A 25,983-nucleotide genomic window follows, 5' to 3' on the forward strand; every position below is an offset into this window, starting at 1 on the left:
AGCTGTGCAGAAGAAGAACAACAAGAAGAAGAAATATCTCGAAATATGTCCGCCAGGCCCCTTCCCTTGAGATATATCTGCAAATATCTCGGAAACGAAACGAGCTATGGCAAAATGTTAAGAGACCTTTTTTGTAGAGAATTATGTTTCCTACAATTTATGTTCTATGATATTTTTTGATCAGAAGCGTAGTTTTCGAGATATATCGAGATATTTAACAGTTCCGAAGCCGCACCAACATAATAGAGATACAGAAACAGCGTGGCCCCTTTCTTTGAGATAACTCTGCACTATTGCGAGCTGCAAATGCCACTTCCAGCTTAGCTGTGCAGAAGAAGAACAACAAGAAGAAGAAATATCTCGAAATATGTCCGTCAGGCCCCTTCCCTTGAGATATATCTGCAAATATCTCGGAAACGAAGGGAGCTATGGCAAAATGTTAAGAGACCTTTTTTGTAGAGAATTATGTTTCCTACAATTTATGTTCTACGATATTTTTCGATCAGAAGCGTAGTTTTCGAGATATATCGAGATATTTAAAAGTTCCGAAGCCGCACCAACATAATAGAGATACAGAAACATCGTGGCCCCTTTCTTTGAGATAACTCTGCACTAGTGCGAGCCGCAAATGCCACTTCCAGCTTAGCTGTGCAGAAGAAGAACAACAAGAAGAAGAAATATCTCGAAATATGTCCGTCAGGCCCCTTCCCTTGAGATAAATCTGCAAATATCTCGGAAATGAAGCGAGCTATGGCAAAATGTTAAGCGACCTTTTTTGTAGAGAATTAAGTTTCCTACTTTTTATGTTCTATGATATTTTTTGATCAGATGCGTAGTTCTCGAGATATATCAAGATATTTAAAAGTTCCGAAGCCGCACCGACATAATAGAGATACAGAAACACCGTGGCCCCTTTCTTTGAGATAACTCTGCACTATTGCGAGCTGCAAATGCCACTTCCAGCTTAGCTGTGCAGAAGAAGAACAACAAGAAGAAGAAATATCTCGAAATATGTCCGTCAGGCCCCTTCCCTTGAGATAAATCTGCAAATATCTCGGAAACGAAGCGAGCTATGGCAAAATGTTAAGAGACCTTATTTGTAGAGAATTAAGTTTCCTACTTTTTATGTTCTATGATATTTTTTGATCAGATGCGTAGTTCTCGAGATATATCAAGATATTTAAAAGTTCCGAAGCCGCACCAACATAATAGAGATACAGAAACACCGTGGCCCCTTTCTTTGAGATAACTCTGCACTATTGCGAGCTGCAAATTCCACTTCCAGCTTAGCTGTGCAGAAGAAGAACAACAAGAAGAAGAAATATCTCGAAATATGTCCGTCAGGCCCCTTCCCTTGAGATAAATCTGCAAATATCTCGGAAACGAAGCGAGCTATGGCAAAATGTTAAGAGAACTTTTTTGTAGAGAATTAAGTTTCCTACTTTTTATGTTCTATGATATTTTTTGATCAGAAGCGTAGTTTTCGAGATATATCGAGATATTTAAAAGTTCCGAAGCCGCACCAACATAATAGAGATACAGAAACACCGTGGCCACTTTCTTTGAGATAACTCTGTACTATTGCGAGCTGCAAATGCCACTTCCAGCTTAGCTGTGCAGAAGAAGAACAACAAGAAGAAGAAATATCTCGAAATATGTCCGTCAAGCCCCTTCCCTTGAGATAAATCTGCACATATCTCGGAAACGAAGCGAGCTATGGCAAAATGTTAAGAGACCTTTTTTGTAGAGAATTATGTTTCCTACAATTTATGTTCTATGATATTTTTTGATCAGAACCGTAGTTTTCGAGATATATCGAGATATTTAAAAGTTCCGAAGCCGCACCAACATAATAGAAATACAGAAACACCGTGGCCCCTTTCTTTGAGATAACTCTGCACTATTGCGAGCTGCAAATTCCACTTCCAGCTTAGCTGTGCAGAAGAAGAACAACAAGAAGAAGAAATATCCCGAAATATGTCCGTCAGGCCCCTTCCCTTGAGATAAATCTGCATATATCTCGGAAACGAAGCGAGCTATGGCAAAATGTTAAGACACCTTTTTTGTAGAGAATTATGTTTCCTACAATTTATGTTCTATGATATTTTTTGATCAGAACCGTAGTTTTCGAGATATATCGAGATATTTAAAAGTTCCGAAGCCGCACCAACATAATAGAGGTACAGAAACACCGTGGCCCCTTTCTTTGAGATAACTCTGCACTAGTGCGAGCCGCAAATGCCACTTCCAGCTTAGCTGTGCAGAAGAAGAACAACAAGAGGAAGAAATATCTCAAAATATGTCCGTCAGGCCCGTTCCTTTGAGCTGAATCTGCAAATATCTCGGAAACGAAGCGAGCTATGGCAAAATGTTAAGAGACGTTTTTTGTAGAGAATTATATTTCCTACAATTTATGTTCTATGATATTTTTTGATCAGAAGCGTAGTTTTCAAGATATATCGAGATATTTAAAAGTTCCGAAGCCGCACCAACATAATAGAGATTCAGAAACACCGTGGCCCCTTTCTTTGAGATAACTCTGCACTATTGCGAGCTGGAAATGCCACTTCCAGTTTAGCTGTGCAGAAGAAGAACAACAAGAAGAAGAAATATCTCGAAATATGTCCGTCAAGCCCCTTCCCTTGAGATAAATCTGCACATATCTCGGAAACGAAGCGAGCTATGGCAAAATGTTAAGAGACCTTTTTTGTAGAGAATTATGTTTCCTACAATTTATGTTCTATGATATTTTTTGATCAGAACCGTAGTTTTCGAGATATATCGAGATATTTAAAAGTTCCGAAGCCGCACCAACATAATAGAAATACAGAAACACCGTGGCCCCTTTCTTTGAGATAACTCTGCACTATTGCGAGCTGCAAATTCCACTTCCAGCTTAGCTGTGCAGAAGAAGAACAACAAGAAGAAGAAATATCCCGAAATATGTCCGTCAGGCCCCTTCCCTTGAGATAAATCTGCAAATATCTCGGAAACGAAGCGAGCTATGGCAAAATGTTAAGAGACCTTTTTTGTAGAGAATTAAGTTTCCTACTTTTTCTGTTCTATGATATTTTTTGATCAGAAGCGTAGTCTTCGAGATATATCGAGATATTTAAAAGTTCCGAAGCCGCACCAACATAATAGAGATACAGAAACACCGTGACCCCTTTCTTTGAGATCACTCTGTACTATTGCGAGCTGCAAATGCCACTTCCAGCTTAGCTGTGCAGAAGAAGAACAACAAGAAGAAGAAATATCTCGAAATATGTCCGTCAGGCCCCTTCCCTTGAGATAAATCTGCACATATCTCGGAAACGAAGCGAGCTATGGCAAAATGTTAAGAGACCTTTTTTGTAGAGAATTATGTTTCCTACAATTTATGTTCTATGATATTTTTTGATCAGAACCGTAGTTTTCGAGATATATCGAGATATTTAAAAGTTCCGAAGCCGCACCAACATAATAGAAATACAGAAACACCGTGGCCCCTTTCTTTGAGATAACTCTGCACTATTGCGAGCTGCAAATTCCACTTCCAGCTTAGCTGTGCAGAAGAAGAACAACAAGAAGAAGAAATATCCCGAAATATGTCCGTCAGGCCCCTTCCCTTGAGATAAATCTGCAAGTATCTCGGAAACGAAGCGAGCTATGGCAAAATGTTAGGAGACCTTTTTTGTAGAGAATTAAGTTTCCTACTTTTTATGTTCTATGATATTTTTTGATCAGAAGCGTAGTTTTCGAGATATATCGAGATATTTAAAAGTTCCGAAGCCGCACCAACATAATAGAGATACAGAAACACCGTGGCCCCTTTCTTTGAGATAACTCTGTACTATTGCGAGCTGCAAATGCCACTTCCAGCTTAGCTGTGCAGAAGAAGAACAACAAGAAGAAGAAATATCTCGAAATATGTCCGTCAGGCCCCTTCCCTTGAAATAAATCTGCATATATCTCGGAAACGAAGCGAGCTATGGCAAAATGTTAAGAGACCTTTTTGGTAGAGAATGAAGTTTCCTACTTTTTCTGTTCTATGATATTTTTTGATCAGAACCGTAGTTTTCGAGATATATCGAGATATTTAAAAGTTCCGAAGCCGCACCAACATAATAGAAATACAGAAACACCGTGGCCCCTTTCTTTGAGATAACTCTGCACTATTGCGAGCTGCAAATGCCACTTCCAGCTTAGCTGTGCAGAAGAAGAACAACAAGAAGAAGAAATATCTCGAAATATGTCCGTCAGGCCCCTTCCCTTGAGATAAATCTGCAAATATCTCGGAAACGAAGCGAGCTATGGCAAAATGTTAAGAGACCTTATTTGTAGAGAATTAAGTTTCCTACTTTTTATGTTCTATGATATTTTTTGATCAGATGCGTAGTTCTCGAGATATATCAAGATATTTAAAAGTTCCGAAGCCGCACCAACATAATAGAGATACAGAAACACCGTGGCCCCCTTCTTTGAGATAACTCTGCACTATTGCGAGCTGCAAATGCCACTTCCAGCTTAGCTGTGCAGAAGAAGAACAACATGAAGAAGAAATATCTCGAAATATGTCCGTCAGGCCCCTTCCCTTGAGATAAATCTGCATATATCTCGGAAACGAAGCGAGCTATGGCAAAATGTTAAGAGACCTTTTTTGTAGAGAATTATGTTTCCTACAATTTATGTTCTATGATATTTTTTGATCAGAACCGTAGTTTTCGAGATATATCGAGATATTTAAAAGTTCCGAAGCCGCACCAACATAATAGAGGTACAGAAACACCGTGGCCCCTTTCTTTGAGATAACTCTGCACTAGTGCGAGCCGCAAATGCCACTTCCAGCTTAGCTGTGCAGAAGAAGAACAACAAGAGGAAGAAATATCTCAAAATATGTCCGTCAGGCCCGTTCCTTTGAGCTGAATCTGCAAATATCTCGGAAACGAAGCGAGCTATGGCAAAATGTTAAGAGACGTTTTTTGTAGAGAATTATGTTTCCTACAATTTATGTTCTATGATATTTTTTGATCAGAAGCGTAGTTTTCAAGATATATCGAGATATTTAAAAGTTCCGAAGCCGCACCAACATAATAGAGATTCAGAAACACCGTGGCCCCTTTCTTTGAGATAACTCTGCACTATTGCGAGCTGGAAATGCCACTTCCAGTTTAGCTGTGCAGAAGAAGAACAACAAGAAGAAGAAATATCTCGAAATATGTCCGTCAGGCCCCTTCCCTTGAGATAAATCTGCAAATATCTCGGAAACGAAGCGAGCTATGGCAAAATGTTAAGAGACCTTTTTTGTAGAGAATTAAGTTTCCTACTTTTTATGTTCTATGATATTTTTTGATCAGATGCGTAGTTCTCGAGATATATCAAGATATTTAAAAGTTCCGAAGCCGCACCAACATAATAGAAATACAGAAACACCGTGGCCCCTTTCTTTGAGATAACTCTGCACTATTGCGAGCTGCAAATTCCACTTCCAGCTTAGCTGTGCAGAAGAAGAACAACAAGAAGAAGAAATATCTCGAAATATGTCCGTCAGGCCCCTTCCCTTGAGATAAATCTGCAAATATCTCGGAAACGAAGCGAGCTATGGCAAAATGTTAAGAGAACTTTTTTGTAGAGAATTAAGTTTCCTACTTTTTATGTTCTATGATATTTTTTGATCAGAAGCGTAGTTTTCGAGATATATCGAGATATTTAAAAGTTCCGAAGCCGCACCAACATAATAGAGATACAGAAACACCGTGGCCACTTTCTTTGAGATAACTCTGTACTATTGCGAGCTGCAAATGCCACTTCCAGCTTAGCTGTGCAGAAGAAGAACAACAAGAAGAAGAAATATCTCGAAATATGTCCGTCAAGCCCCTTCCCTTGAGATAAATCTGCACATATCTCGGAAACGAAGCGAGCTATGGCAAAATGTTAAGAGACCTTTTTTGTAGAGAATTATGTTTCCTACAATTTATGTTCTATGATATTTTTTGATCAGAACCGTAGTTTTCGAGATATATCGAGATATTTAAAAGTTCCGAAGCCGCACCAACATAATAGAAATACAGAAACACCGTGGCCCCTTTCTTTGAGATAACTCTGCACTATTGCGAGCTGCAAATTCCACTTCCAGCTTAGCTGTGCAGAAGAAGAACAACAAGAAGAAGAAATATCCCGAAATATGTCCGTCAGGCCCCTTCCCTTGAGATAAATCTGCATATATCTCGGAAACGAAGCGAGCTATGGCAAAATGTTAAGACACCTTTTTTGTAGAGAATTATGTTTCCTACAATTTATGTTCTATGATATTTTTTGATCAGAACCGTAGTTTTCGAGATATATCGAGATATTTAAAAGTTCCGAAGCCGCACCAACATAATAGAGGTACAGAAACACCGTGGCCCCTTTCTTTGAGATAACTCTGCACTAGTGCGAGCCGCAAATGCCACTTCCAGCTTAGCTGTGCAGAAGAAGAACAACAAGAGGAAGAAATATCTCAAAATATGTCCGTCAGGCCCGTTCCTTTGAGCTGAATCTGCAAATATCTCGGAAACGAAGCGAGCTATGGCAAAATGTTAAGAGACGTTTTTTGTAGAGAATTATATTTCCTACAATTTATGTTCTATGATATTTTTTGATCAGAAGCGTAGTTTTCAAGATATATCGAGATATTTAAAAGTTCCGAAGCCGCACCAACATAATAGAGATTCAGAAACACCGTGGCCCCTTTCTTTGAGATAACTCTGCACTATTGCGAGCTGGAAATGCCACTTCCAGTTTAGCTGTGCAGAAGAAGAACAACAAGAAGAAGAAATATCTCGAAATATGTCCGTCAGGCCCCTTCCCTTGAGATAAATCTGCAAATATCTCGGAAACGAAGCGAGCTATGGCAAAATGTTAAGAGACCTTTTTTGTAGAGAATTAAGTTTCCTACTTTTTATGTTCTATGATATTTTTTGATCAGAAGCGTAGTTTTCGAGATATATCGAGATATTTAAAAGTTCCGAAGCCGCACCAACATAATAGAGATACAGAAACACCGTGGCCCCTTTCTTTGAGCTAACTCTGTACTATTGCGAGCTGCAAATGCCACTTCCAGCTTAGCTGTGCAGAAGAAGAACAACAAGAAGAAGAAATATCTCGAAATATGTCCGTCAAGCCCCTTCCCTTGAGATAAATCTGCACATATCTCGGAAACGAAGCGAGCTATGGCAAAATGTTAAGAGACCTTTTTTGTAGAGAATTATGTTTCCTACAATTTATGTTCTATGATATTTTTTGATCAGAACCGTAGTTTTCGAGATATATCGAGATATTTAAAAGTTCCGAAGCCGCACCAACATAATAGAAATACAGAAACACCGTGGCCCCTTTCTTTGAGATAACTCTGCACTATTGCGAGCTGCAAATTCCACTTCCAGCTTAGCTGTGCAGAAGAAGAACAACAAGAAGAAGAAATATCCCGAAATATGTCCGTCAGGCCCCTTCCCTTGAGATAAATCTGCAAATATCTCGGAAACGAAGCGAGCTATGGCAAAATGTTAAGAGACCTTTTTTGTAGAGAATTAAGTTTCCTACTTTTTCTGTTCTATGATATTTTTTGATCAGAAGCGTAGTCTTCGAGATATATCGAGATATTTAAAAGTTCCGAAGCCGCACCAACATAATAGAGATACAGAAACACCGTGGCCCCTTTCTTTGAGATAACTCTGTACTATTGCGAGCTGCAAATGCCACTTCCAGCTTAGCTGTGCAGAAGAAGAACAACAAGAAGAAGAAATATCTCGAAATATGTCCGTCAGGCCCCTTCCCTTGAGATAAATCTGCACATATCTCGGAAACGAAGCGAGCTATGGCAAAATGTTAAGAGACCTTTTTTGTAGAGAATTATGTTTCCTACAATTTATGTTCTATGATATTTTTTGATCAGAACCGTAGTTTTCGAGATATATCGAGATATTTAAAAGTTCCGAAGCCGCACCAACATAATAGAGGTACAGAAACACCGTGGCCCCTTTCTTTGAGATAACTCTGCACTAGTGCGAGCCGCAAATGCCACTTCCAGCTTAGCTGTGCAGAAGAAGAACAACAAGAGGAAGAAATATCTCGAAATATGTCCGTCAGGCCCGTTCCTTTGAGCTGAATCTGCAAATATCTCGGAAACGAAGCGAGCTATGGCAAAATGTTAAGAGACGTTTTTTGTAGAGAATTATGTTTCCTACAATTTATGTTCTATGATATTTTTTGATCAGAAGCGTAGTTTTCAAGATATATCGAGATATTTAAAAGTTCCGAAGCCGCACCAACATAATAGAGATTCAGAAACACCGTGGCCCCTTTCTTTGAGATAACTCTGCACTATTGCGAGCTGGAAATGCCACTTCCAGTATAGCTGTGCAGAAGAAGAACAACAAGAAGAAGAAATATCTCGAAATATGTCCGTCAGGCCCCTTCCCTTGAGATAAATCTGCAAATATCTCGGAAACGAAGCGAGCTATGGCAAAATGTTAAGAGACCTTTTTTGTAGAGAATTAAGTTTCCTACTTTTTATGTTCTATGATATTTTTTGATCAGATGCGTAGTTCTCGAGATATATCAAGATATTTAAAAGTTCCGAAGCCGCACCAACATAATAGAAATACAGAAACACCGTGGCCCCTTTCTTTGAGATAACTCTGCACTATTGCGAGCTGCAAATTCCACTTCCAGCTTAGCTGTGCAGAAGAAGAACAACAAGAAGAAGAAATATCTCGAAATATGTCCGTCAGGCCCCTTCCCTTGAGATAAATCTGCAAATATCTCGGAAACGAAGCGAGCTATGGCAAAATGTTAAGAGACCTTTTTTGTAGAGAATTAAGTTTCCTACTTTTTATGTTCTATGATATTTTTTGATCAGAAGCGTAGTTTTCGAGATATATCGAGATATTTAAAAGTTCCGAAGCCGCACCAACATAATAGAGATACAGAAACACCGTGGCCCCTTTCTTTGAGATAACTCTGTACTATTGCGAGCTGCAAATGCCACTTCCAGCTTAGCTGTGCAGAAGAAGAACAACAAGAAGAAGAAATATCTCGAAATATGTCCGTCAGGCCCCTTCCCTTGAGATAAATCTGCACATATCTCGGAAACGAAGCGAGCTATGGCAAAATGTTAAGAGACCTTTTTTGTAGAGAATTATGTTTCCTACAATTTATGTTCTATGATATTTTTTGATCAGAACCGTAGTTTTCGAGATATATCGAGATATTTAAAAGTTCCGAAGCCGCACCAACATAATAGAAATACAGAAACACCGTGGCCCCTTTCTTTGAGATAACTCTGCACTATTGCGAGCTGCAAATTCCACTTCCAGCTTAGCTGTGCAGAAGAAGAACAACAAGAAGAAGAAATATCCCGAAATATGTCCGTCAGGCCCCTTCCCTTGAGATAAATCTGCAAATATCTCGGAAACGAAGCGAGCTATGGCAAAATGTTAGGAGACCTTTTTTGTAGAGAATTAAGTTTCCTACTTTTTATGATCTATGATATTTTTTGATCAGAAGCGTAGTTTTCGAGATATATCGAGATATTTAAAAGTTCCGAAGCCGCACCAACATAATAGAGATACAGAAACACCGTGGCCCCTTTCTTTGAGATAACTCTGTACTATTGCGAGCTGCAAATGCCACTTCCAGCTTAGCTGTGCAGAAGAAGAACAACAAGAAGAAGAAATATCTCGAAATATGTCCGTCAGGCCCCTTCCCTTGAAATAAATCTGCATATATCTCGGAAACGAAGCGAGCTATGGCAAAATGTTAAGAGACCTTTTTGGTAGAGAATGAAGTTTCCTACTTTTTCTGTTCTATGATATTTTTTGATCAGATGCGTAGTTCTCGAGATATATCAAGATATTTAAAAGTTCCGAAGCCGCACCAACATAATAGAGATACAGAAACACCGTGGCCCCTTTCTTTGAGATAACTCTGCACTAGTGCGAGCCGCAAATGCCACTTCCAGCTTAGCTGTGCAGAAGAAGAACAACAAGAAGAAGAAATATCTCGAAATATGTCCGTCAGGCCCCTTCCCTCGAGATAAATCTGCAAATATCTCGGAAACGAAGCGAGCTATGGCAAAATGTTAAGAGACCTATTTTGTAGACAATTAAGTTTCCTACTTTCTATGTTCTATGATATTTTTTGATCAGATGCGTAGTTCTCGAGATATATCAAGATATTTAAAAGTTCCGAAGCCGCACCAACATAATAGAGATACAGAAACACCGTGGCCCCATTCTTTGAGATAACTCTGCACTATTGCGAGCTGCAAATGCCACTTCCAGCTTAGCTGTGCAGAAGAAGAACAACAAGAAGAAGAAATATCTCGAAATATGTCCGTCAGGCCCCTTCCCTTGAGATAAATCTGCAAATATCTCGGAAACGAAACGAGCTATGGCAAAATCTTAAGAGACCTTTTTTGTAGAGAATTATGTTTCCTACAATTTATGTTCTATGATATTTTTTGATCAGAAGCGTAGTTTTCGAGATATATCTAGATATTTAAAAGTTCCGAAGCCGCACCAACATAATAGAGATACAGAAACACCGTGGCCCCTTTCTTTGAGATAACTCTGCACTAGTGCGAGCCGCAAATGCCACTTCCAGCTTAGCTGTGCAGAAGAAGAACAACAAGAGGAAGAAATATCTCGAAATATGTCCGTCAGGCCCGTTCCTTTGAGCTGAATCTGCAAATATCTCGGAAACGGAGCGAGCTATGGCAAAATGTTAAGAGACGTTTTTTGTAGAGAATTATGTTTCCTACAATTTATGTTCTATGATATTTTTTGATCAGAAGCGTAGTTTTCAAGATATATCGAGATATTTAAAAGTTCCGAAGCCGCACCAACATAATAGAGATACAGAAACACCGTGGCCCCTTTCTGTGAGATAACTCTGCACTATTGCGAGCTGCAAATGCCAGTTCCAGCTTAGCTGTGCAGAAGAAGCACAACAATAACAAGAAATATCTCGGAATATGTCCGTCAGGCCCCTTCCCTTGAGATAAATCTGCAAATATCTCGGAAACGATGCGAGCTATGGCAAAATGTTAAGAGACCTTTTTTGTAGAGAATTAAGTTTCCTACTTCTTATGTTCTATGATATTTTTTGATCAGATGCGTAATTCTCGAGATATATCAAGATATTTAAAAGTTCCGAAGCCGCACCAACGTAATAGAGATAGAGAAACACCGTGGCCCCTTTCTGTGAGATAACTCTGCACTATTGCGAGCTGCAAATGCCAGTTCGAGCTTAGCTGTGCGGAAGAAGCACAACAAGAACAAGAAATATCTCGGAATATGTCCGTCAGGCCCGTTCCTTTGAGCTGAATCTGCAAATATCTCGGAAACAATGCGAGCTATGGCAAAACGTTGAGAGACCCTTTTTGTAGGAAATTAAGATTCCTATTATTTATGTTCTATGATATTTTTTGATCAGATGCGTAGTTTTCGAGATATATCGAGATATTTAAAGGTTCCGAAGCCGCACCAACATAATAAAGATACATAAACACCGTGGCCTCTTTCTATGAGATAACTCTGCACTATTCCGAGCTGCAAATGTAACTTCCACTTTAGCTGTGCAGAAGAAGAACAACAAGAAGAAGAAATATCTCGAAATATGTCCGGCAGGCACCTTCCCTTGAGATAAATCTGCACATATCTCGGAAACGAAGCGAGCTATGGCAAAATGTTAAGAGACCTTTTTTGTAGAGAATTATGTTTCCTACAATTTATGTTCTATGATATTTTTTGATCAGAACCGTAGTTTTCGAGATATATCGAGATATTTAAAAGTTCCGAAGCCGCACCAACATAATAGAGGTACAGAAACACCGTGGCCCCTTTCTTTGAGATAACTCTGCACTAGTGCGAGCCGCAAATGCCACTTCCAGCTTAGCTGTGCAGAAGAAGAACAACAAGAGGAAGAAATATCTCGAAATATGTCCGTCAGGCCCGTTCCTTTGAGCTGAATCTGCAAATATCTCGGAAACGAAGCGAGCTATGGCAAAATGTTAAGAGACGTTTTTTGTAGAGAATTATGTTTCCTACAATTTATGTTCTATGATATTTTTTGATCAGAAGCGTAGTTTTCAAGATATATCGAGATATTTAAAAGTTCCGAAGCCGCACCAACATAATAGAGATTCAGAAACACCGTGGCCCCTTTCTTTGAGATAACTCTGCACTATTGCGAGCTGGAAATGCCACTTCCAGTATAGCTGTGCAGAAGAAGAACAACAAGAAGAAGAAATATCTCGAAATATGTCCGTCAGGCCCCTTCCCTTGAGATAAATCTGCAAATATCTCGGAAACGAAGCGAGCTATGGCAAAATGTTAAGAGACCTTTTTTGTAGAGAATTAAGTTTCCTACTTTTTATGTTCTATGATATTTTTTGATCAGATGCGTAGTTCTCGAGATATATCAAGATATTTAAAAGTTCCGAAGCCGCACCAACATAATAGAAATACAGAAACACCGTGGCCCCTTTCTTTGAGATAACTCTGCACTATTGCGAGCTGCAAATTCCACTTCCAGCTTAGCTGTGCAGAAGAAGAACAACAAGAAGAAGAAATATCTCGAAATATGTCCGTCAGGCCCCTTCCCTTGAGATAAATCTGCAAATATCTCGGAAACGAAGCGAGCTATGGCAAAATGTTAAGAGACCTTTTTTGTAGAGAATTAAGTTTCCTACTTTTTATGTTCTATGATATTTTTTGATCAGAAGCGTAGTTTTCGAGATATATCGAGATATTTAAAAGTTCCGAAGCCGCACCAACATAATAGAGATACAGAAACACCGTGGCCCCTTTCTTTGAGATAACTCTGTACTATTGCGAGCTGCAAATGCCACTTCCAGCTTAGCTGTGCAGAAGAAGAACAACAAGAAGAAGAAATATCTCGAAATATGTCCGTCAGGCCCCTTCCCTTGAGATAAATCTGCACATATCTCGGAAACGAAGCGAGCTATGGCAAAATGTTAAGAGACCTTTTTTGTAGAGAATTATGTTTCCTACAATTTATGTTCTATGATATTTTTTGATCAGAACCGTAGTTTTCGAGATATATCGAGATATTTAAAAGTTCCGAAGCCGCACCAACATAATAGAAATACAGAAACACCGTGGCCCCTTTCTTTGAGATAACTCTGCACTATTGCGAGCTGCAAATTCCACTTCCAGCTTAGCTGTGCAGAAGAAGAACAACAAGAAGAAGAAATATCCCGAAATATGTCCGTCAGGCCCCTTCCCTTGAGATAAATCTGCAAATATCTCGGAAACAAAGCGAGCTATGGCAAAATGTTAGGAGACCTTTTTTGTAGAGAATTAAGTTTCCTACTTTTTATGATCTATGATATTTTTTGATCAGAAGCGTAGTTTTCGAGATATATCGAGATATTTAAAAGTTCCGAAGCCGCACCAACATAATAGAGATACAGAAACACCGTGGCCCCTTTCTTTGAGATAACTCTGTACTATTGCGAGCTGCAAATGCCACTTCCAGCTTAGCTGTGCAGAAGAAGAACAACAAGAAGAAGAAATATCTCGAAATATGTCCGTCAGGCCCCTTCCCTTGAAATAAATCTGCATATATCTCGGAAACGAAGCGAGCTATGGCAAAATGTTAAGAGACCTTTTTGGTAGAGAATGAAGTTTCCTACTTTTTCTGTTCTATGATATTTTTTGATCAGATGCGTAGTTCTCGAGATATATCAAGATATTTAAAAGTTCCGAAGCCGCACCAACATAATAGAGATACAGAAACACCGTGGCCCCTTTCTTTGAGATAACTCTGCACTAGTGCGAGCCGCAAATGCCACTTCCAGCTTAGCTGTGCAGAAGAAGAACAACAAGAAGAAGAAATATCTCGAAATATGTCCGTCAGGCCCCTTCCCTCGAGATAAATCTGCAAATATCTCGGAAACGAAGCGAGCTATGGCAAAATGTTAAGAGACCTATTTTGTAGACAATTAAGTTTCCTACTTTCTATGTTCTATGATATTTTTTGATCAGATGCGTAGTTCTCGAGATATATCAAGATATTTAAAAGTTCCGAAGCCGCACCAACATAATAGAGATACAGAAACACCGTGGCCCCATTCTTTGAGATAACTCTGCACTATTGCGAGCTGCAAATGCCACTTCCAGCTTAGCTGTGCAGAAGAAGAACAACAAGAAGAAGAAATATCTCGAAATATGTCCGTCAGGCCCCTTCCCTTGAGATAAATCTGCAAATATCTCGGAAACGAAACGAGCTATGGCAAAATCTTAAGAGACCTTTTTTGTAGAGAATTATGTTTCCTACAATTTATGTTCTATGATATTTTTTGATCAGAAGCGTAGTTTTCGAGATATATCTAGATATTTAAAAGTTCCGAAGCCGCACCAACATAATAGAGATACAGAAACACCGTGGCCCCTTTCTTTGAGATAACTCTGCACTAGTGCGAGCCGCAAATGCCACTTCCAGCTTAGCTGTGCAGAAGAAGAACAACAAGAGGAAGAAATATCTCGAAATATGTCCGTCAGGCCCGTTCCTTTGAGCTGAATCTGCAAATATCTCGGAAACGGAGCGAGCTATGGCAAAATGTTAAGAGACGTTTTTTGTAGAGAATTATGTTTCCTACAATTTATGTTCTATGATATTTTTTGATCAGAAGCGTAGTTTTCAAGATATATCGAGATATTTAAAAGTTCCGAAGCCGCACCAACATAATAGAGATACAGAAACACCGTGGCCCCTTTCTGTGAGATAACTCTGCACTATTGCGAGCTGCAAATGCCAGTTCCAGCTTAGCTGTGCAGAAGAAGCACAACAATAACAAGAAATATCTCGGAATATGTCCGTCAGGCCCCTTCCCTTGAGATAAATCTGCAAATATCTCGGAAACGATGCGAGCTATGGCAAAATGTTAAGAGACCTTTTTTGTAGAGAATTAAGTTTCCTACTTCTTATGTTCTATGATATTTTTTGATCAGATGCGTAATTCTCGAGATATATCAAGATATTTAAAAGTTCCGAAGCCGCACCAACGTAATAGAGATAGAGAAACACCGTGGCCCCTTTCTGTGAGATAACTCTGCACTATTGCGAGCTGCAAATGCCAGTTCGAGCTTAGCTGTGCGGAAGAAGCACAACAAGAACAAGAAATATCTCGGAATATGTCCGTCAGGCCCGTTCCTTTGAGCTGAATCTGCAAATATCTCGGAAACAATGCGAGCTATGGCAAAACGTTGAGAGACCCTTTTTGTAGGAAATTAAGATTCCTATTATTTATGTTCTATGATATTTTTTGATCAGATGCGTAGTTTTCGAGATATATCGAGATATTTAAAGGTTCCGAAGCCGCACCAACATAATAAAGATACATAAACACCGTGGCCTCTTTCTATGAGATAACTCTGCACTATTCCGAGCTGCAAATGTAACTTCCACTTTAGCTGTGCAGAAGAAGAACAACAAGAAGAAGAAATATCTCGAAATATGTCCGGCAGGCACCTTCCCTTGAGATAAATCTGCATATATCTCGGAAACGAAGCGAGCTATGGCAAAATATTAAGAGATCTTTTTTGTAGGAAATTAAGATTCCTACTATTTATGTTCTATGATATTTTTTGATCAGATGCGTAGTTCTCGAGATATATCAAGATATTTAAAAGTTCCGAAGCCGCACCAACATAATAGAGATACAGAAACAGCGTGGCCCCTTTCTGCGAGATAACTCTGCACTGTTGCGAGCTGGAAATGCCACTTCCAGTTTAGCTGTGCAGACGAAGAACAACAAGAAGAAGAAATATCTCGAAATATGTCCGTCAGGCCCGATCCTTTGAGCTGAATCTGCAAATATCTCGGAAACAATGCGAGCTATGGCAAAACGTTGAGAGACCTTTTTTGTAGGAAATTAAGTTTCCTACTATTTATGTTCTATGATATTTTTTGATCAGATGCGTAGTTTTCGAGATATATCGAGATATTTAAAAGTTCCGAAGCCGCACCAACATAATAGAGATACAGAAACACCGTGGCCCCTTTCTTTGAGATAACTCTGCACTATTGCGATCTGCAAATGCCACTTCCAGCTTAGCTGTGCAGAAGAAGAACAACAAGAAGAAGAAATATCTCGAAATATGTCCGTCAGGCCCCTTCCCTTGAGATAAATCTGCAAATATCTCGGAAACGAAGCGAGCTATGGCAAAATGTTAAGAGACCTTTTTTGTAGAGAATTAAGTTTCCTACTTTTTATGTTGTATGATATTTTTTGATCAGATGCGTAATTGTCGAGATATATCAAGATATTTAAAAGTTCCGAAGCCGCACCAACATAATAGAGATACAGAAACACCGTGGCCCCTTTCTTTGAGATAACTCTGCACTATTGCGAGCTGCGAATGCCACTTCCAGCTTAGCTGTGCAGAAGAAGAACAACAAGAAGAAGAAATATCTCGAAATATGTCCGTCAGGCCCGATCCTTTGAGCTGAATCTGCAAATATCTCGGAAACAATGCGAGCTATGGCAAAACGTTGGGAGACCTTTTTTGTAGGAAATTAAGTTTCCTACTATTTATGTTCTATGATATTTTTTGATCAGATGCGTAGTTTTCGAGATATATCGAGATATTTAAAAGTTCCGAAGCCGCACCAACATAATAGAGATACAGAAACACCGTGGCCCCTTTCTTTGAGATAACTCTGCGCTATTGCGAGCTGGTAACGCCACTTCCAGTTTAGCTGTGCAGAAGAAGAACAACAAGAAGAAGAAATATCTCGAAATATGTCCGTCAGGCCCCTTCCCTTGAGATATATCTGCAAATATCTCGGAAACGAAACGAGCTATGGCAAAATGTTAAGAGACCTTTTTTGTAGAGAATTATGTTTCCTACAATTTATGTTCTATGATATTTTTTGATCAGAAGTGTAGTTTTCGAGATATATCGAGATATTTAAAAGTTCCGAAGCCGCACCAACATAATAGAGATACAGAAACACCGTGGCCCCTTTCTTTGAGATAACTCTGCACTATTGCGAGCTGCAAATGCCACTTCCAGCTTAGCTGTGCAGAAGAAGAACAACAAGAAGAAGAAATATCTCGAAATATGTCCGTCAGGCCCCTTCCCTTGAGATAAATCTGCATATATCTCGGAAGTGAAGCGAGCTATGGCAAAATGTTAAGAGACCTTTTTTGTAGAGAATTCAGTTTCCTACTTTTTATCTTCTATGATATTTTTTGATCAGATGCGTAGTTCTCGAGATATATCAAATATTTAAAAGTTCCGAAGCTGCACCAACATAATAGAGGTACAGAAACACCGTGGCCTCTTCCTTTGCGATAACTCTGCACTAGTGCGAGCCGCAAATGCCGCTTCCAGCTTAGCTGTGCAGAAGAAGAACAACAAGAAGAAGAAATATCTCGAAATATGTCCGTCAGGCCCCTTCCCTTGAGATAAATCTGCAAATATCTCGGAAACGAAGCGAGCTATGGCAAAATATTAAGAGACCTTTTTTGTAGAGAATTAAGTTTCCTACTTTTTATGTTCTATGATATTCTTTGATCAGATGCGTAGTTCTCGAGATATATCAAGATATTTAAAAGTTCCGAAGCCGCACCAACATAATAGAGATACAGAAACACCGTGGCCCCTTTCTTTGAGATAACTCTGCGCTATTGCGAGCTGGTAACGCCACTTCCAGTTTAGCTGTGCAGAAGAAGAACAACAAGAAGAAGAAATATCTCGAAATATGTCCGTCAGGCCCCTTCCCTTGAGATATATCTGCAAATATCTCGGAAACGAAACGAGCTATGGCAAAATGTTAAGAGACCTTTTTTGTAGAGAATTATGTTTCCTACAATTTATGTTCTATGATATTTTTTGATCAGAAGCGTAGTTTTCGAGATATATCGAGATATTTAAAAGTTCCGAAGCCGCACCAACATAATAGAGATACAGAAACACCGTGGCCCCTTTCTTTGAGATAACTCTGCACTATTGCGAGCTGCAAATGCCACTTCCAGCTTAGCTGTGCAGAAGCAGAACAACAAGAATAAGAAATATTTCGAAATATGTCCGTCAGGCCCCTTCCCTTGAGATAAATCTGCAAATATCTCTGAAACGAAGCGAGCTACGGCAAAATGTTAACAGACCTTTTTTGTAGAAAATTAGGTTTCCTACTTTTTATGTTCTATGATATTTTTTTATCAGATGCGTAGTTCTCGAGATATATCAAGATATTTAAAAGTTCCGAAGCTGCACCAACATAATAGAGGTACAGAAACACCGTGGCCTCTTTCTTTGAGATAACTCTGCACTATTGCGAGCCGCAAATGCCACTTCCAGCTTAGCTGTGCAGAAGAAGAACAACAAGAGGAAGGAATATCTCGAAATATGTCCGTCAGGCCCCTTCCCTTGAGATAAATCTGCAAATATCTCGGAAACGAAGAGAGCTATGGCAAAATGTTAAGAGACCTTTTTTGTAGAGAATTAAGTTTCCTACTTTTTATCTTCTATGATACATTTTGATCAGATGCGTAGTTCTCGAGATATATCAAGATATTTAAAAGTTCCGAGGCCGCACCAACATAATAGAGGTACAGAAACACCGTGGCCTCTTTCTTTGAGATAACTCTGCACTATTGCGAGCCGCAAATGCCACTTCCAGCTTAGCTGTGCAGAAGAAGAACAACAAGAAGAAGAAATATCTCGAAATATGTCCGTCGGGCCCGTTCCTTTGAGCTGAATCTGCAAATATCTCGGAAACGAAGCGAGCTATGGCAAAATGTTAAGAGACATTTTTTGTAGAGAATTATGTTTCCTACAATTTATGTTCTATGATATTTTTTTATCAGAAGCGTAGTTTTCGAGATATATCGAGATATTTAAAAGTTCCGAAGCCGCACCAACATAATAGAGATACAGAAACACCGTGGCCCCTTTCTTTGAGATAACTCTGCACTAGTGCGAGCCGCAAATGCCACTTCCAGCTTAGCTGTGCAGAAGAAGAACAACAAGAAGAAGGAATATCTCGAAATATGTCCGTCAGGCCCCTTCCCTTGAGATAAATCTGCAAATATCTCGGAAACGAAGAGAGCTATGGCAAAATGTTAAGAGACCTTTCTTGTAGAGAATTAGGTTTCCTACTTTTTGTGTTCTATGATATTTTTTGATCAGATGCGTAGTTCTCGAGATATATCAAGATATTTAAAAGTTCCGAAGCTGCACCAACATAATAGAGGTACAGAAACACCGTGGCCTCTTTCTTTGAGATAACTCTGCACTATTGCGAGCTGCAAATGCCACTTCCAGCTTAGCTGTGCAGAAGAAGAACAACAAGAAGAAGAAATATCTCGAAATATGTCCGTCAAGCCCCTTCCCTTGAGATAAATCTGCAAATATCTCGGAAACGAAGCGAGCTATGGCAAAATGTTAAGAGACCTTATTTGTAGAGAATTAAGTTTCCTACTTTTTATGTTCTGCGATATTTTTTGATCAGATGCGTAGTTCTCGAGATATATCAAGATATTTAAAAGTTCCGAAGCCGCACCAACATAATAGAGATACAGAAACACCGTGGCCCCTTTCTTTCAGATAACTCTGCACTATTGCGAGCTGGAAATGCCACTTCCAGTTTAGCTGTGCAGAGGAAGAACAACAAGAAGAAGAAATATCTCGAAATATGTCCGTCAGGTCCCATCCCTTGAGATAAATCTGCAAATATCTCGGAAACGAAGCGAGCTATGGCAAAATGTTAAGAGACCTTTTTTGTAGAGAATTAAGTTTCCTACTTTTTATGTTGTATGATATTTTTTGATCAGATGCGTAGTTCTCGAGATGTATCAAGATATTTAAATGTTCCGAAGCCATACCAACATAATAGGGATACAGAAACACCGTGGCCCCTTTCTTTGAGATAACTCTGTACTATTGCGAGCTGCAAATGCCACTTCCAGCTTAGCTGTGCAAAGGAAGAACAACAAGAAGAAGAAATATCTCGAAATATGTCCGTCAGGCCCGTTGCTTTGAGCTGAATCTGCAAATATCTCGGAAACGAAGCGAGCTATGGCAAAATGTTAAGAGACGTTTTTTGTAGAGAATTATGTTTCCTACAATTTATGTTCTATGATATTTTTTGATCAGAAGCGTAGTTTTCGAGATATATCGAGATATTTAAAAGTTCCGAAGCCGCACCAACATAATAGAGATGCAGAAACACCGTGGCCCCTTTCTTTGAGATAACTCTGCATAGTGCGAGCCGCAAATGCCACTTCCAGCTTAGCTGTGCAGAAAAAGAACAACAAGAAGAAGAAATATCTCGAAATATGTCCGTCAGGCCCCTTCCCTTGAGATAAATCTGCAAATATCTCGGAAACGAAGCGAGTTATGGCAAAATGTTAGGATACCTTTTTTGTAGAGAATTAAGTTTCCTACTTTTTATGTTCTATGATATTTTTTGATCAGATGCGTAGTTCTCGAGATATATCAAGATATTTAAAAGCTCCGAAGCTGCACCAACATAATAGAGGTACAGAAACACCGTGGCCCCTTTCTTTGAGATAACTCTGCACTATTGCGAGCTGCAAATGCCACTTCCAGCTTAGCTGTGCAGAAGAAGAACAACAAGAATAAGAAATATTTCGAAATATGTTCGTCAGGCCCCTTCCCTTGAGATAAATCTGCAAATATCTCGGAAACGAAGCGAGCTACGGCAAAATGTTAAGAGACCTTTTTTCTAGAAAATTAGGTTTCCTACTTTTTATGTTCTATGATATTTTTTTATCAGATGCGTAGTTCTCGAGATATATCAAGATATTTAAAAGTTCCGAAGCTGCACCAACATAATAGAGGTACAGAAACACCGTGGCCTCTTTCTTTGAGATAACTCTGCACTATTGCGAGCCGCAAATGCCACTTCCAGCTTAGCTGTGCAAAGGAAGAACAACAAGAAGAAGAAATATCTCGAAATATGTCCGTCAGGCCCGTTCCTTTGAGCTGAATCTGCAAATATCTCGGAAACGAAGAGAGCTATGGCAAAATGTTAAGAGACGTTTTTTGTAGAGAATTATGTTTCCTACAATTTATGCTCTATGATATTTTTTGATCAGAAGCGTAGTTTTCGAGATATATCGAGATATTTAAAAGTTCCGAAGCCGCACCAACATAATAGAGATACAGAAACACCGTGGCCCCTTTCTTTGAGATAACTCTGCACTAGTGCGAGCCGCAAATGCCACTTCCAGCTTAGCTGTGCAGAAAAAGAACAACAAGAAGAAGAAATATCTCGAAATATGTCCGTCAGGCCCCTTCCCTTGAGATAAATCTGCAAATATCTCTGAAACGAAGCGAGCTACGGCAAAATGTTAACAGACCTTTTTTGTAGAAAATTAGGTTTCCTACTTTTTATGCTCTATGATATTTTTTGATCAGATGCGTAGTTCTCGAGATATATCAAGATATTTAAAAGTTCCGAAGCTGCACCAACATAATAGAGGTACAGAAACACCGTGGCCTCTTTCCTTGAGATAACTCTGCACTATTGCGAGCTGCAAATGCCACTTCCAGCTTAGCTGTGCAGAAGAGGAACAACAAGAAGAAGAAATATCTCGGAATATGTCCGTCAGGCCCCTTCCCTTGAGCTAAATCTGCAAATATCTCGGAAACGATTCCAGCTATGGGAAAATGGTAAGAGACCTTTTTTGTAGAGAATTAAGTTTCCTACTTTTTATGTTCTATGATATTTTTTGATCAGAAGCGTAGTTTTCGAGATATATCGAGATATTTAAAAGTTCCGAAGCCGCACCAACATAATAGAGATACAGAAACACCGTGGCCCCTTTCTTTGGGATAACTCTGCACTATTGCGAGCTGGAAATGCCACTTCCAGTTTAGCTGTGCAGAAGAAGAACAACAAGAAGAAGAAATATCTCGAAGTATGACCGTCAGGACCCTTCCCTTGAGATAAATCTGCAAATATCTCGGAAACGAGGCGAGCTATGGCAAAATGTTAAGAGACGTTTTTTGTAGAGAATTATGTTTCCTACAATTTATGTTCTATGATATTTTTTGATCAGAAGCGTAGTTTTCGAGATATATCGAGATATTTAAAAGTTCCGAGGCCGCACCAACATAATAGAGATACAGAAACACCGTGGCCCCTCTCTTTGAGATAACTCTGCACAATTGCGAGCTGCAAATGCCACTTCCAGCTTAGCTGTGCAAAGGAAGAACAACAAGAAGAAGGAATATCTCGAAATATGTCCGTCAGGCCCCTTCCCTTGAGATAAATCTGCAAATATCTCGGAAACGAAGAGAGCTATGGCAAAATGTTAAGAGACCTTTTTTGTAGAGAATTAAGTTTCCTACTTTTTATCTTCTATGATATTTTTTGATCAGATGCGTAGTTCTCGAGATATATCAAGATATTTAAAAGTTCCGAAGCCGCACCAACATAATAGAGATACAGAAACACCGTGGCCCCTCTCTTTGAGATAACTCTGCACAATTGCGAGCTGCAAATGCCACTTCCAGCTTAGCTGTGCAGAAGAAGAACAACAAGAAGAAGAAATATCTCGAAATATGTCCGTCAGGCCCCTTCCCTTGAGATAAATCTGCAAATATCTCGGAAACGAAGCGAGCTATGGCAAAATGTTAAGAGACCTTTCTTGTAGAGAATTAGGTTTCCTACTTTTTGTGTTCTATGATATTTTTTGATCAGATGCGTAGTTTTCGAGATATATCAAGATATTTAAAGGTTCCGAAGCCGCAACAACATAATAGAGGTACAGAAACACCGTGGCCCCTTTCTTTGAGATAACACTGCGCTATTGCGAGCTGGAAATGCCACTTCCAGTTTAGCTGTACAGAAGAAGAACAACAAGAAGAAGAAACATCTCGAAATATGTCCGTCAGGCCCCTCCCCTTGAGATAAATCTGCATATATCTCGGAAACGAAGCGAGCTATGGCAAAATGTTAAGAGACCTTTTTTGTAGAGAATTCAGTTTCCTACTTTTTATTTTCTATGATATTTTTTGATCAGATGCGTAGTTCTCGAGATATATCAAGATATTTAAAAGTTCCGAAGCTGCACCAACATAATAGAGATACAAAAACACCGTGGCCCCTTTCTTTGAGATAACTCTGCACTAGTGCGAGCCCCAAATGCCACTTCCAGCTTAGCTGTGCAGAAGAAGAACAACAAGAAGAAGAAATATCTCGAAATATGTCCGTCAGGTCCCATCCCTTGAGATAAATCTGCAAATATCTCGGAAACGAAGCGAGCTATGGCAAAATGTTAAGAGACCTTTTTTGTAGAGAATTAAGTTTCCTACTTTTTATGTTGTATGATATTTTTTGATCAGATGCGTAGTTCTCGAGATGTATCAAGATATTTAAATGTTCCGAAGCCGCACCAACATAATAGGGATACAGAAACACCGTGGCCCCTTTCTTTGAGATAACTCTGTACTATTGCGAGCTGCAAATGCCACTTCCAGCTTAGCTGTGCAAAGGAAGAACAACAAGAAGAAGAAATATCTCGAAATATGTCCGTCAGGCCCGTTGCTTTGAGCTGAATCTGCAAATATCTCGGAAACGAAGCGAGCTATGGCAAAATGTTAAGAGACGTTTTTTGTAGAGAATTATGTTTCCTACAATTTATGTTCTATGATATTTTTTGATCAGAAGCGTAGTTTTCGAGATATATCGAGATATTTAAAAGTTCCGAAGCCGCACCAACATAATAGGGATGCAGAAACACCGTGGCCCCTTTCTTTGAGATAACTCTGCACTAGTGCGAGCCGCAAATGCCACTTCCAGCTTAGCTGTGCAGAAAAAGAACAACAAGAAGAAGAAATATCTCGAAATATGTCCGTCAGGCCCCTTCCCTTGAGATAAATCTGCAAATATCTCGGAAACGAAGCGAGTTATGGCAAAATGTTAGGATACCTTTTTTGTAGAGAATTAAGTTTCCTACTTTTTATGTTCTATGATATTTTTTGATCAGATGCGTAGTTCTCGAGATATATCAAGATATTTAAAAGCTCCGAAGCTGCACCAACATAATAGAGGTACAGAAACACCGTGGCCCCTTTCTTTGAGATAACTCTGCACTATTGCGAGCTGCAAATGCCACTTCCAGCTTAGCTGTGCAGAAGAAGAACAACAAGAATAAGAAATATTTCGAAATATGTTCGTCAGGCCCCTTCCCTTGAGATAAATCTGCAAATATCTCGGAAACGAAGCGAGCTACGGCAAAATGTTAAGAGACCTTTTTTCTAGAAAATTAGGTTTCCTACTTTTTATGTTCTATGATATTTTTTTATCAGATGCGTAGTTCTCGAGATATATCAAGATATTTAAAAGTTCCGAAGCTGCACCAACATAATAGAGGTACAGAAACACCGTGGCCTCTTTCTTTGAGATAACTCTGCACTATTGCGAGCCGCAAATGCCACTTCCAGCTTAGCTGTGCAAAGGAAGAACAACAAGAAGAAGAAATATCTCGAAATATGTCCGTCAGGCCCGTTCCTTTGAGCTGAATCTGCAAATATCTCAGAAACGAAGAGAGCTATGGCAAAATGTTAAGAGACGTTTTTTGTAGAGAATTATGTTTCCTACAATTTATGCTCTATGATATTTTTTGATCAGAAGCGTAGTTTTCGAGATATATCGAGATATTTAAAAGTTCCGAAGCCGCACCAACATAATAGAGATACAGAAACACCGTGGCCCCTTTCTTTGAGATAACTCTGCACTAGTGCGAGCCGCAAATGCCACTTCCAGCTTAGCTGTGCAGAAAAAGAACAACAAGAAGAAGAAATATCTCGAAATATGTCCGTCAGGCCCCTTCCCTTGAGATAAATCTGCAAATATCTCTGAAACGAAGCGAGCTACGGCAAAATGTTAACAGACCTTTTTTGTAGAAAATTAGGTTTCCTACTTTTTATGCTCTATGATATTTTTTGATCAGATGCGTAGTTCTCGAGATATATCAAGATATTTAAAAGTTCCGAAGCTGCACCAACATAATAGAGGTACAGAAACACCGTGGCCTCTTTCTTTGAGATAACTCTGCACTATTGCGAGCTGCAAATGCCACTTCCAGCTTAGCTGTGCAGAAGAGGAACAACAAGAAGAAGAAATATCTCGGAATATGTCCGTCAGGCCCCTTCCCTTGAGCTAAATCTGCAAATATCTCGGAAACGATTCCAGCTATGGGAAAATGGTAAGAGACCTTTTTTGTAGAGAATTAAGTTTCCTACTTTTTATGTTCTATGATATTTTTTGATCAGAAGCGTAGTTTTCGAGATATATCGAGATATTTAAAAGTTCCGAAGCCGCACCAACATAATAGAGATACAGAAACACCGTGGCCCCTTTCTTTGGGATAACTCTGCACTATTGCGAGCTGGAAATGCCACTTCCAGTTTAGCTGTGCAGAAGAAGAACTACAAGAAGAAGAAATATCTCGAAGTATGACCGTCAGGACCCTTCCCTTGAGATAAATCTGCAAATATCTCGGAAACGAAGCGAGCTATGGCAAAATGTTAAGAGACGTTTTTTGTAGAGAATTATGTTTCCTACAATTTATGTTCTATGATATTTTTTGATCAGAAGCGTAGTTTTCGAGATATATCGAGATATTTAAAAGTTCCGAGGCCGCACCAACATAATAGAGATACAGAAACACCGTGGCCCCTCTCTTTGAGATAACTCTGCACAATTGCGAGCTGCAAATGCCACTTCCAGCTTAGCTGTGCAAAGGAAGAACAACAAGAAGAAGGAATATCTCGAAATATGTCCGTCAGGCCCCTTCCCTTGAGATAAATCTGCAAATATCTCGGAAACGAAGAGAGCTATGGCAAAATGTTAAGAGACCTTTTTTGTAGAGAATTAAGTTTCCTACTTTTTATCTTCTATGATATTTTTTGATCAGATGCGTAGTTCTCGAGATATATCAAGATATTTAAAAGTTCC

Source organism: Osmia lignaria, unplaced genomic scaffold, assembly GCF_051020975.1.
Source record: "Osmia lignaria lignaria isolate PbOS001 unplaced genomic scaffold, iyOsmLign1 scaffold0007, whole genome shotgun sequence".
In the NCBI taxonomy this organism is placed as follows: Eukaryota; Metazoa; Arthropoda; class Insecta; order Hymenoptera; family Megachilidae; genus Osmia; species Osmia lignaria.